The sequence below is a fragment of the Caretta caretta genome, chromosome 2, assembly GCF_965140235.1.
Source record: "Caretta caretta isolate rCarCar2 chromosome 2, rCarCar1.hap1, whole genome shotgun sequence".
Lineage (NCBI taxonomy): Eukaryota > Metazoa > Chordata > Testudines > Cheloniidae > Caretta > Caretta caretta.
In genome coordinates, this window is record NC_134207.1 from 170,678,081 (window position 1) to 170,691,535 (window position 13,455).

Sequence of the window (13,455 nt, forward strand, 5' to 3'; positions counted from 1 at the left end):
CATTTCATTGTAGGGAAAAGGCACCCTCACAGGCTAAAATCAAGTTTAAAAGAACATTCACAGAGAGACTGACGTGTGCTGTCAAGAGCCCAATTTAAATTGATGGAAGGTGAGAAATCCAAATATTAGGCTGACCTCTGTAACTCATGGTGTTTTAGTAGGGTTTTGTTTTGTTTTGTTTTGTTTTGTGTGACTTAGGGTTCTAGGTACTGAGTGCCCCGAATTTCCATGGAAGTCAGTCAGAGTTAAGAGTGCTCAGCCCCTTGCTGGATCACTCAGTCTCACACAAGACTGAGCTCTTAAAGACACAATTTCAATGTTAACCTTTAAGGCTTGATTTAACTCAGACCTTTAATATTTAGATTTTTTTTTAAAACTGAAATTTCTCTATACAGTTCTTCCCCCATCCCTTCAATTGCTTCCATTGGTCTTATGGCTCTGCATTTTAGCAGACTGCTTTTTGGGCCTATCTCTGCATCAAGCTTTTTTAATTTGTGCACTGTTGACAAGATAAACTAGAACAGCGTACCAGGTTAGTGAACTTTGATAGAGCATCATGGTTCATTTTCAGCCAACATTAGACCCTCTGCTGCACTCTGACTGGCTGTCTGTGATGATAAGTAAACTGTAACTCTGTCATTCTCTTGCCATCCTTAATGGGGTAACATTTCTAACGGTGCTCAAAGCCCCAGTAGATTTAACTTCTGTCAGAAGAGTTTTAATCTATAATGCTTGAGAGAATTAGTAAGTGTCTAGAATTTGTTCCTCTGGTCCCCATTTGGGCTATGAAAACAGTTCAGTTGACCTATTTCTTCTCCTATCAAGCTGTTTTGTCTGTGCTGATTTACGGGGCAGATTCTCAGGTTGAATAAATTGCCGTATCTCCACTGACTTCAATGTTGCTTCCATCAGTTTAAACCAGCTGATGATCTGCCCTGAAGTGTGGAAAGAATGGCCTACAGATTTTTACATATCAGATTGTATCCTTTAACTTTTAAAACACTGATGACAGTTGGATATCAGAGGTTCCAATTTATTCTAGAAATGTCCATAAGCATGTTTCCCTTTTTTGCAGGAAGGAAAGAAAGAGAAGCAAAATAATGCTCTTGTATTCATTTAAATCTTCATAGAAACACATATAGTAAAAAAGGAGTAACAAATAATGAAATAAAGGACTAACCAAAGCAAATGTAAAGAATTTTAGTGACAGATTTTAAAAGCAATTGCAAGGAGGCACTGGAAGAAATTTCAGTTCATATATAATACAACATTGTTTGAGCAACACAGTGGAATGGGCTTCTTTGTCACACACAGTTATCCAGAAACAAAAATGCAGCTAAGAGGAAGGATGAATAATCCCCCATGTTTTGCTGGTGTGTATGTATGTTGGTGGAGTTAAATGAGGGGTTGTGCATTAGCCCTATGGGCTGCGATAGAAAATATATCTCAATGTTTCATAATGAAAGCACATTTTAAGTATATATTATTCTTGGTCAAGTACAGTAGACATATATTCTGCCCTGGAAGCACATGTAACTGCTACTGCTGTTCACAGAAGATATATTTGCAGGGTTGTCATCTTTATTTTCAGTGCTAGTGGATTAAAAGCTATTTCTCTAAAATGAGTATAGGGCATTCTTTACACCAGTGAAACTAAAAATACAGGAGACAGTTTTCAAATCAGGATGCCTAACCTTAGGTCAGCTAAACAAGAGGTCCAATTTTCAGAGAGAGAGAGAAGAAACCACCAGGGCTGAGGGAAGCGGTGAGTATTCAACAGTCTTATATTCAAGCAGCTTTTTTATCTGGCTACTACGGATTTTAAGTGCATAGCTTTAGGCACCCAAGTCAAAGAGTAGCAGCACAACCAAGATGTGAATGTGTGAAAGTATGGATCTGGAAGAAGTAGGGAAAAGCAAGCTGAAAGAGAAAGTCTGGTTTAATTACGCTTTGTGACAGGGCTGTAATCTCAGAGTGGTCACTGATTCTCTGTACTGAATTAGCTCTTCAAAACCAGTAAAGAAACTATTGCACATGTTTTAATTGTCAAATAAATTGTGGTGCTTGTGAAAGGTGTTACCTGGTATTTGGAAACAGTGAGTGGAGCCCCCCAGGACAAAAGGCCCATTGCCTCCAGTTGCAGGAGTGAAAGGTGCTTGGATGACAATCCTGGGGACTGAAGTTCCCGGAAAAGGAAAAGTGCAAGATGGGCAGCAGCAGTGTCACTTCTTGCAAACCCTCTCTGTCGTCGTTCCTTCACTGTCACTTGGAATGACCATCTGTGAGGGACCGGTAGTTCAGATTCCAGCCCCTTCATTCCTTGGCCTCTCTGCTGAGACCTCCACTAGTGCCAATTAACAACTACTGTAGTGGTAGTTTTTGTGATAGGAGCACCTTGTCATGTCCTTAGTAGACTCATAACGGATCTGGTCAAGTGAAACTCCATGAAATACAGTTAGTTTATGTAATAGTATAATTTATGTCGCTGTATATTACATTGTATTGCTCACTTCATAATAGCTTGAATTAAAGCTGAGAGAATCCCTAGTGAACAGCTCTCTGCAGCGCGAGCCTAAGTATCTTGCCTTTATACTTCATTGCTTTGTACTGCACTGCCAGAAAGCTATTTTTAGAGATGGTTCTGCATTTGCACAGTTATTGCTTATGTCTTGCCTAAAGGAAGTAAGGTTGCTTTTCTGAGACTTTGCCCTTTTCTCAAGGGTAAACTAAAATCCATTAAACACATACTGTACTGTAAACCCTAATACATTAGTGGCTGCAACGGAAATATTGTGTATTTATTTATAATAAGATACCCCTTTGGGAAAGTGAAATAAATAGGTGTATCTGCAAATTGCTGCCTTTTTGTTCTCTTTTTAAAGTCATTATCTTTGCTACTTCAGCCTGAAAGTTTACTCAACTGGCAATAAGAAAAAGCAAAGCAAATATATCTGCAAAGAACAGATCATAGTTTCCCACAATTGCTCGCAATAAATATTTTATAAAAAGTTGCATGTGTTCCATTGGGCCAAATTCTACTGTGCTACTCCCGCATAAATCCAGAGCAGTACCCTTGACATCAGAGAAGTTGCTCTGGATTTAGGTGCTCAGATATTATGGTTAGGAGGACCATAAAAGTATCTGGTGAAATACTGGTGCCAACAGAGCAGAATTGCTAGCTGCAGTCAAGGTTTCTCTCCCTTATTTTGAGCTTAAAAAGTTACATTAAAAGTCAGCTAAATATTACTTAAAATACTCCTAATATGATTTTATCAGCAATTGTTGTAATTGACTCAGAGAGAAGAGATAACAAATAAGGTAATAGGGAGTGGTGGCAGTTTGTGCAATGGTGAGAGGAAGTGGCAGGTGTCCTTGAGACAATAAAGTGTGGTCCATGCTATGAAAAATTATGAAAACCTCTGAACTAAGATGAGAAACTAAAAAATCCAATTTGACCGTCATGTCTGGATGTATGTTATGTGTCTGAATGCATTCAAATTAGAGGACAAGTACTGTACCTAGAAAGAAGGACTGGTGATATGCAATGAATACCTAGCTGAGGTCTGTGGCTTTTCCTGTGATTCTTTGGAGAGATCCTGTAGCAATCACATATATCCTACTGTAATGAGATTTACACACACATCTGAGTGCAGAAATTGACCCAATGAATCTCTCTCTTTTTCAAGTGAACCTTAATCATCCCAAGAGTGAGTGCTTTATAACTTTTAGGAGAACAGCAGAAAATGTGCCAGATAATTGATCTTGTCAGATTCACAGAGCTTCACAATCAAATAGATGTAGGAAAGTTACCATCAAATAGATGTAGGAAAGTTACCATTGTTAAAGGCTTAGCAGAAAGAAGTAAAGAAATTTGCTTATGTTAAATTCATAGTTGTAATTATTCTGACTTTAGATTCTTTACAACAGGTTCTTTTCAGAGAAGTCACAGAAGAAACAAGAGACACCACTAGATCTCTCTTTTACATCCTAAGTCCTAGGTTTTTGATAGAACACTTGCTCACTAACTTGAATACCTGCAAATCTTTGACATGTTCTGAGAGGAGAAGTCAAATTGGGGTCTTTTGCTTAGTTCCTTAGTATAAGGCAGAGCAGGCACTGTGAAGAAAAATGTCTCTGATCCATGTCCACGTATAGGGCTACTCAAGTATGTAGTCATCCTCCTTTCTGGAATAATGTATTGATATTCCTCCGTCTTAATTACTTTCATTCATTAATTGCATTATATTCATAAGCATTTACATTTGCAATACAATTTAGGGCAACAAGTAACACCAAGAAAGTGATATGTTGGCTAGCAGTGAGATGGCTTTGTTCTATAGTAGGAAGATAAACGAGTAGAAGAGATGCCACTTGCTTTGTTCTACAGTCTGCCTCTCCCAGCCCATCTTTGGTTGGCAGCTATATTCTTTGGCATGGGACCATTTGAGCAGATGGGCAATTGTGTAGATATGCAAATTAGCTAGTGTTCACATTCATTTGGAGGATTGTGGGCATAAATCAGTCAGTCCATACAAATCTCCACACCCAAGATTATGGCAATGATAAATTGCATAAAACATAGGATAATTATTAATGAACCAGGATAATTATTAATGACACACAGATCTATTGTTCATGTAGTCCAAGAACAATATTAAAGGGAAATATATTTGTGTCAATTTGGAAAATGGAAGGGACCATTTCTTACATACAGTAAAATCCTGTTTGCTTCTAGGCCTACAGTGCTCAGTGGCCAGGTCAAAAGACAAAGAGAGGTGCTGTTAAATTCTTCAAATAGTTGCCATTTAACAAACTTACTTGTATATCAGGATGGTGAAGTGTACACAGTAGATAGAAATACCTGGGAGATCACTTGCTTTAAATTCAGTGCACAGTCCTGTCACATTTCCATGACCACTACAGTGGCTGGAAAGTACCAAGTCTATACATAAACAAAATCCTCAAGATTGTCTCATTTCACTATGTCTGACAGGTGAGCAGGGACCAAAAGGACAGCAGGCGTTTAAGAGATGCACAGAGAAAACACCCCAAGAGGTAGAAAAAGTTAGATAGTGTCAGCACCTATCCTACTTTACAAAGCATCCTGAATTCAAATAAGCTACAGTATACAAGTCACATAAATGCACCAGAACAAGCAAACAAAGTTGCTTTGTTTGTTTGTCTTTTTATGTAGTTAATTTACTTTTGAGGAGCAAACTCTATCCTCTTCTTCTTGGTTAGGTGGGGCCACACAATATTTCCCTTGACATAAAGATCCATTTGCCTGATGCTGACTCCTATTCTTCCTCACACAGTGCACAACATGTTTTGTGTGTCCTAGAAAACCCGAGAACTACCCTATACATCCATTGACAGCTACTGACATCAAAAAGGTGGAATCGTGAAACTGAGGTCACTGAAAGTGTTATTCACACTAATGCAAGGGATGCCACAGAACTGAGTTTTCTGCATGAATATTTTTGTGCCTCTTGTTTGGGGTACTTGTCAGACATCACATCTCACATTTGAGCCATGGCAGATGGAGAAATACATGGGCGTGTCATGGGTGGGCCAGAGGAGGAAGCAACAGGTTCTGACAGATGTCACAAGGCAAATCTAGTGTTATTGCATTTGATCTAGGAATCATCTAGGTAGAGATATTTTAACAAATAAAAAAGCATGCAGGGCAATATGAACTAGTGTGTATCAGACGCTGATCTAAAGAGCTGTATGGAGGAAACCATTTGCAGTGCACAAGAAGTTTGTTGATCCTACACAACTAAAGAACTGCATGCCACATTCTTGAGAGTCATCTATTGGCATCTTGTCTATTAACAAACCATGTACACAAAGCACTCTCATAACACCTTGAACCCATGGGACTAGCTTTGCCTCTGGGGCAGGTAGATGGCAATACTAGGGGAAGGCAGCTGTATGCTCTAGTTGTAGTACCATAGTAGCCCAACCAGTGGTGATTGCAAGTGGGATGTACTGAATAAGTTCATTTCCCAACTTATCTAGCCATGCCACATCCTTGCTGGCCATGTTCACAGAGAGAGATAATTACTGTTAAAAAGAGACACGGGAATCCAGGACTAGAACCTTCTTCAATTAAAAATAGATGATAGGAGTAGTAATCTCTCACCCTTTTTGTGGGCCAGCTATATGAGAGCAACATGATACAAACACACAAACTCTGTACATTACACAGTAACCAGACATGGCATCGGACATATCAGCCCTTGAGGAGGAGGCATGAAATCATGAAAATTGTCATGAACCATAGGTGGTGACTCCGTGGGTGCTCCAGGACTGGAGCAGACCTTTTCCCACACAAAAAAGGTCCGATTCAATGAATCCACATTTTTCAATAACAACAAAAAGGTTTGCAAAAAAATTCCCAATCAGCTCTACTTGAAACCTCACTAGTGAAGGCTTCACATCACTATTGGTCCTCTACAGCACCTTCTTTATCTGTCCTCTGTCCTATACAGTGCTGTTGTAGCTGTGTTGGTGCCAGGATATTAGAGAGACAAGGTGAGTGAGGCAATATTTTTTATTGGACCAACTTCTGTTGGTGAGAGAGATAAGCTTTCAAGCCACACAGAGTTCTTCTTCAGGTCTGGGAAAGGTACTTGGAGTGTCACAGCTAAATACAGGAGGCCAACTGACACCTCTCCAGCACAACCTACTATAAAGAACTTAAAGAAGACCCCACACCACAGTTTACCCAGGAATTTAAGGATATCATCACATCCTTCCCTGTACAACTCCAAGAGAAATTCTACAAACTCATTCCCCACGTACACACTCCAGAGACCTTTTACATGCTTCTCAAGATACTTAAAACAAGGGAACCCAGGCTGCCCCATCATATCTGTCCATGGTACTCCTATTGAACGAATTGGACTCCTATTGGGACTCACTGAAACCACCCTCAAACCACTCACCACACAAAGGGCCAGCTTCTTCCAGGATACAACCTACTTCCTCCACTAAACGCTGCAACATTAACATCCTTGCCACCATTGATGCCACTTCCCTAGACCTGCATCCCTCACAATGACAGTATAGCTGCCTGCTTCAAATATTTACAAGACAATGCACAATCCTCAGACATCCAACCTCAAATACATAAACCAACTCATCATTTCGTCCTGACACACAACAATTTTACATTCAACAACAAAACACTTCTTCCAAAGCATGAGAACAGCCATGGACACTAGGCTGGCTCCCCAATATACCAACCTCATTATGAGCAACCTGGAAGAAGAATTTCTGGACCAATCAATGATACACCTGAGATACATCAATGATATTTTCATCTTCTGGACAGACAACATACACTCCCTCATAGATTTCCACCACAACTTCAACAACTACCACCCATCCATTAAACTCTCTCTGGAACACTTCCATACTAGCATCGATTTCTTGGACACCACAATCAGCTTCAACAATCTGTGACTGCTAGCAGCAAATATCTCCAATGGCTAGTGATGGGACACCATTGTAGGCAATGCCACATGCCATAGTAGGCAATTTCATCATACTGCACCCTCCATAAACTTATCAAGGTCAGTCTTGACACAAGTTAGGTTTTTTCACCCCACTGCTCCCCTTGAAAGGCTGTTCCAGAACTTTCCTCCTCTGCTTGTTAGAAACCTTCATCTAATTTCAAGCCTAAACATTTTGATGGCCAGTTTATCAATTTGTTCTTGTATCCACACTGACATTTAACTTAAATAAATCCTCTCCCTCCCAGATATTTATCCCACTGATGCATTTATAGAGAGAAATCATATCTCCCCTCAGGCTTCATTTGGTTAGGCTAAACAAGCCAAGTTCTCTGAGTCTCCTTTCATAAGGTAGGTTTTCCGGTTCTCGTATTATCCTAGTAGCTCTTCTCTGCACCTGTTACATTTTGACTTCATCTTTCTTAAACATGAGAAACCAGAACTGCACACAGTATTCCAGATTAGGTCTCACCAGTGCTGTGTATAATGATACTAACACTTCCCTGTCTCTATTGGAAATACCTCACCTGATGCATCCTAGTACTGTATTAGCCTTTTTCATGGCCGCATCACATTGGTGGTTCATAATCATCCTGTGATCAACCAGTACACCCAGGTCTTTCTCCTTCTCTGTCACTTCCAACTGATAAATCCCCAGCTTATTGCAAAAATTCTACCAGACAATCACTAAGCTCTCAAATGAACTCACACAGGAAAATGATAACAGACAAAAACACCATATCACCTGTGGGTGAACACTTTTCACAAAGCAATCAGTCTATATCTGACTTATCAGTTCTCATCCCCAGGAAACCAGCACAACACTTTCAAAAGACAAGCCGGGGAGCATAAGTTCATAACTTTGCTAGATGCTAAAAATCATGGTCTTTATAAAGAGACTGGATTTACGGCTTATTACAACAATCTTTAACCCACTAATCCTCCTTTTAGTCCTAGGACTACAGGGATGATAATGGACCACTTCCCTGAATAGTCCCTTAGAATACGTGCTAAATACTTATGCTAAATAATCTGTTCAATCTTATATTTAGCTGTGACTCTCCTTTTCCAGACTTGAGGAAGAACTCCCTGTAGCTTGAAAGCTTGTCTCACTCATCAGTTGAAGTTGGTCCAGTAAAAGATATTACCTCACCCACCTTGCCTTTTGTCCTGGCAGAAGTGTGATTCCTTTGGAGAAGGAAGGAAGGGCATGTCTACTCTTGCCATTTAAAGTTTAAAAAGTCCCTTTTTTTTTGCACAAAAACCATGGGAGCGTCTACACTTGCCAATTACTTTTTGCAGTGAAACTCAGAAGTTTCACCGCAAACAGAAAACCACCTCCACGAGAGGCGTATAGCTCTTACAGATAAAAAGAAAAGGAGTACTTGTGGCACCTTAGAGACTAACCAATTTATTTGAGCATAAGCTTAAGTGAGCTGTAGCTCATGAAAGCTTATGCTCAAATAAATTGGTTAGTCTCTAAGGTGCCACAAGTACTCCTTTTCTTTTTGCGAATACAGACTAACACGGCTGTTACTCTGAAACAGCTCTTACAGGTGATACTTTTGTGGTGATGTGAAAGTGAAGACAAGTTCTTCCTGTTCACACAGTTTTTAGCCTCTGGAGGATATCCCACAGTACCTAGGTGACCACTCTGGCCAGCAGCTCTGCTGCTGTGATGCCAGGTAAACAGATGTCTGCCCTTCCCCCTGTAAAACTTTGAGGTTTGAAGTTCCCCCAGGGAACTTTGAAACCCGCCTTCCTGCTTTCTTGGCAAGTGCTCACTTATCATCTGGCCAGGTGACAATGCCTGTTCCATGGAGCAAACGATCCCCTGCTTGGAGCAATGGTGAGCTACTGGAGCTGATCAGTGTTTGGGGAGAGGAGGCTGTGCGGGGACCCAGGATGCCCTGTGATCTCCCCTCTTCCCCTTCCCACAAGACCTATCCTCTAAATGGAGAGAACTGCACTATGGGATAGCTACCCTCAGTGCACTGCTCTCATCGTGATGGAAGTGCTGCAAATGTGAACACGATCTGACGCCTGTGGAAGTAAGTGAGAACACAAACCAGTGCTTCTCTTTTACTGGTTCCCTATCACCAGTGAAACTGACAGCACAAAAACACTGCAAGTGTGGACAAAGCTGAAGATACACCCAACACCCCAACGCCTCATTCCAGTCCAGCCCCTTGAGCAATGTAACAGGGTTTCTGGAGGACACTGGGAGGATGGATGGCCTGAGCTATTGGCCCTCTTGTCACAATGGGGAGCACAGCTTAGCTTTATTGCAGGCTTCAATGATAGCATGGTGGGGCGGGGGGAACCTCTCAGCACATCCCCAAATGACTATCCAATAGACCAGAAAGTGTTCAGGGGTGGGGTCAGCTGGCTAGGTATGGGCACAGTGGAGATTGCAGGCACTGTGGCAGTAGTCCAATGCACCCCCTCAGCAGCCTGCCTCTCTGAAGTGTAAAAGACTGCTGTAGTGAGGGCTGAGATAGGTGGCAGGACCATGGTGGAGGAGGCCTCAGGAGTCACTCACACAGGGAACGCTTGTTGGCTATCAAATAGTATAATGAAGGTGTGCAGGATTGAGTGCAGGAAAGGAGAAAGGCCAGACTCCTGAGGAGGGACTACCTGACAGCTTCTGGAAATAAATTTCTAAAATTGCTTCCTTTCAGGTGGGAAGAAGAGGGTAAAATGACATGGGCACGTGCAGCTCCCTACCTGAAGGCAGGCTTCCTCAGTGTGCTGGCCAATCCGGCTCTTTATTCAGGGCCAGTGGAGGCAGCCATCCAAATGGTTTGTGAAATAACGGGCCATTGTTGGCCAGTGGGATAGGTGGCCTGATTGTCCCATATTCCTCAGGTGACCCCAGCAGCCCACTAGTGTTGGAGAATGGAACAATATCTCATGCATTCAAATACTGAGCACCACTTCTGTTATGACTTCTAGAGGCGCAATGCTGCAGTCCTTGCACAGATAAACTTCCTAATGATTTCAATTCTGGATTTCATCTACTCTTTCAACATTCAGACAGTAGTGTCTACCCCATTTTTTCCCATCCCCTCATTTTCCAAGTTCCAATTACCACCAGAAATAGAAGGACTGGATATCTTATGAGAATCTCCTTTTGTGAGTTTTCCGGCGGCTTTGATAAGTATCTGAACTCTTGTGAGCTTCTCTAGGATTGCCATCACAAGTAAACCTGTCTCTTGCAAGCCCTGTGTTTCAGGACCAGATATTACTGGGCCTTCTATTTTGAATGCCATTTATTATTTAAAGCTCCCCGTACGCCTCCCATTACATTTGAGTCTGATTCAAAGCCTATCAGTTAGTAATAAAACAGTAGCAGTTGGCAAGAGAGGAGTTATTAGCACTTAAAAAGGTTACAAATCCTTTAGCTTCTGCCTGTGACAAAGTACCATATGCATGGATTTATTGAACTAAAAACAACTCTGCTCTTCATTAATGAGTATTATTATGGCTGCTCACTCTGACATGAGACTATCACACACTCACCATATACATAAAAAGCACCAGTCACAAATACACCAACAATCAAAAACAGCAACAAAACTAACCTGTCACTATTTGTATTAAACTAAATGCTTAATTGCAGTTGGGGAATTCCATTACTTTGCATGACTGTTTCAGGACTAGTAGTACAATGTGAAAAATATTTGTACTACAGCTTCGTAGAAGTACAAGGCATGCACTGTTGTGTATGGGATTACTTCAGGGGGAATGGGAGTCAGCATGTCTGGGATCTGGTTCTGCTGTTCTACTGATTTACTGTATGACTTCAAGCAAGAAAATGTGGCTAGTATTTTCAGGAGTCACTAATTTTTGGGTGCCTATCTTGAGATACCTAATCCCTTCAAGCCTAATGTTTCCTTATCTTAAATTAGGTGTAATATGTCCTTTGGGCTGTGAAAACATTCATTCATTTACACACGAGTGGTAAACTGCTCCCATGCAATATGTGTTTGCAGGATCAGGGTCTTAGATGGATTGTAAACTCTCTATGGTAGGGCCTATGCCTTCTGTTAGGTTTGGAAAGCATCTACCGCACTTATATGTACTCCTGAAAAGATCTAATTAACAATAATAATGTTTGTATAATAACTCAGAAGTGGTGTGAGACTTGACTAATTTGTATTGCAAAGAACTTTGAGAACCCTAGGTAAAATGCTGAAAGGCACCATATACTATACATTCAGAGAGGTATTGCTTTTACTGCAGACACTAGATAACAATAACTTGCAGCATAACTAATAAGCATCATCATACACTCACAGTTCTCTTTGTGATCACTATTGTACCCTTTTCCCAAGGCTATACTTAGCGAAATCATGAGCCAGCTTGAAAGGTTATTTGATTCGTGAGCAATACTAACAGTTATTGGGAGGTAATGTGGTATAGGGGAGCCATGCTGGATAATTGAATGCCACACACCTCTTTACAAAAGGCAAACTGGTCAAAGTATAACTCAGTCACTCTTGGCCACGAGTGCTTATTGAGGAGAATGCCCTCTTATTGCATGAAGTCCCTGTGCAATGCTTAAAAGAAATAAAACAGAAACGGTGATTCTTTAGTTAATAGCAAGCTATAATTGAATTTGGAGAAAACAAAATTTAAAAATATTTCTTATCAAGTCAAAAACAATCACTTCTCTGTAAGTATAAAAAATGTACTTCGCATTTTATAGAAATATGTAACAGCTGTCAAAGGTAGCAAAAGCCCCATACTACCAGAGGGTTGGAAAGTACCCATATGCTTTTGTTACCTGTAATAATAATTGGTATTTTGGCAGCACTTGTGAACAGTTGTTGTTTTGTTTCTTTGTTAATGAAGCTTTATATTGCAAGATCTCTTTGTGAGCAGCTCTGGAGAGATTAAACAGGAAAAAACGTCCATCCTCATGGCACTTGATGAAAACCACTGTTTTGTGGTTAGATGTTTTGTTCAGATGGTAGTAAGAATAAATTGTTTCTACCTTTTCTTCCCTCATTCGAGCTTTTATCACAAGAATGGTCCATGTGGGTTGGAGATTGTGTTCTCATTACAATCTTTGTCATAAAAATATGTTTTATAATTAGAGATACCATGAAGTTTCCCCAAAATAATTTTTTTTGGATCCTCTGAAGATGTGATAACACATCTGCAAAACATGCTGACGGGATACATTTTAAATTACATTGATTTAATAAATTAAGTGGGTAGAGGACTGAACTGGGAGTCAGGAGATCTGGGTTTGGTATGTGGCTCTGTCACTGACCTGCGAAGTGATCTTGGACAAATTACTTCCCCTCTCTATATCTCAGCTTCCTCACCTGTAAAAATGGGAATAATGATACTGACATTCTTTGCAAAGCACGTTGAGATGTTCAGAGAAAAAGTGGTATATGGGCATAAGCCAATGCCTATTAAAACCAATGAGCTTACAAATAAGATCTTAGCAGTGTGGCCTACTGGATAGAGTATCAGACTGGGTTTCAGAGGACTTAAGTTCTATTCCCAGCTCTGCCAATGGCATGCTGGGTGACCTTGGGCAAGTGACTTCACTGCTCTGCACCTCAGTTTTCCCACCTGTAAAATGGGAATTATGATCTAATTTGTAAAGTGTTTTGAGATCTACCGATAAAGCGAGCTAGGTATTACTATTTTGTTATTATCAATCAGACTATGTTGAGCATTGGATTAGGTCCCATCACAATTAAATCTTATTCAGGTGACAAAAATTACCAATCCCAAGCATTCAAAAATCATGAGTCAGCCCTCCCCCCAAAATTATGAGATTTGGGGTTTTGTTTTTAAAGATTGGCTTCTTTTTATTTACCTTTGGGTTTTGGAGCCTCTATGGAGTGCTCAGGTCACATATTGAAGCTTTTCCCCATAACTATAAGGGCTACAAATTTACTTCTGTTTTTTA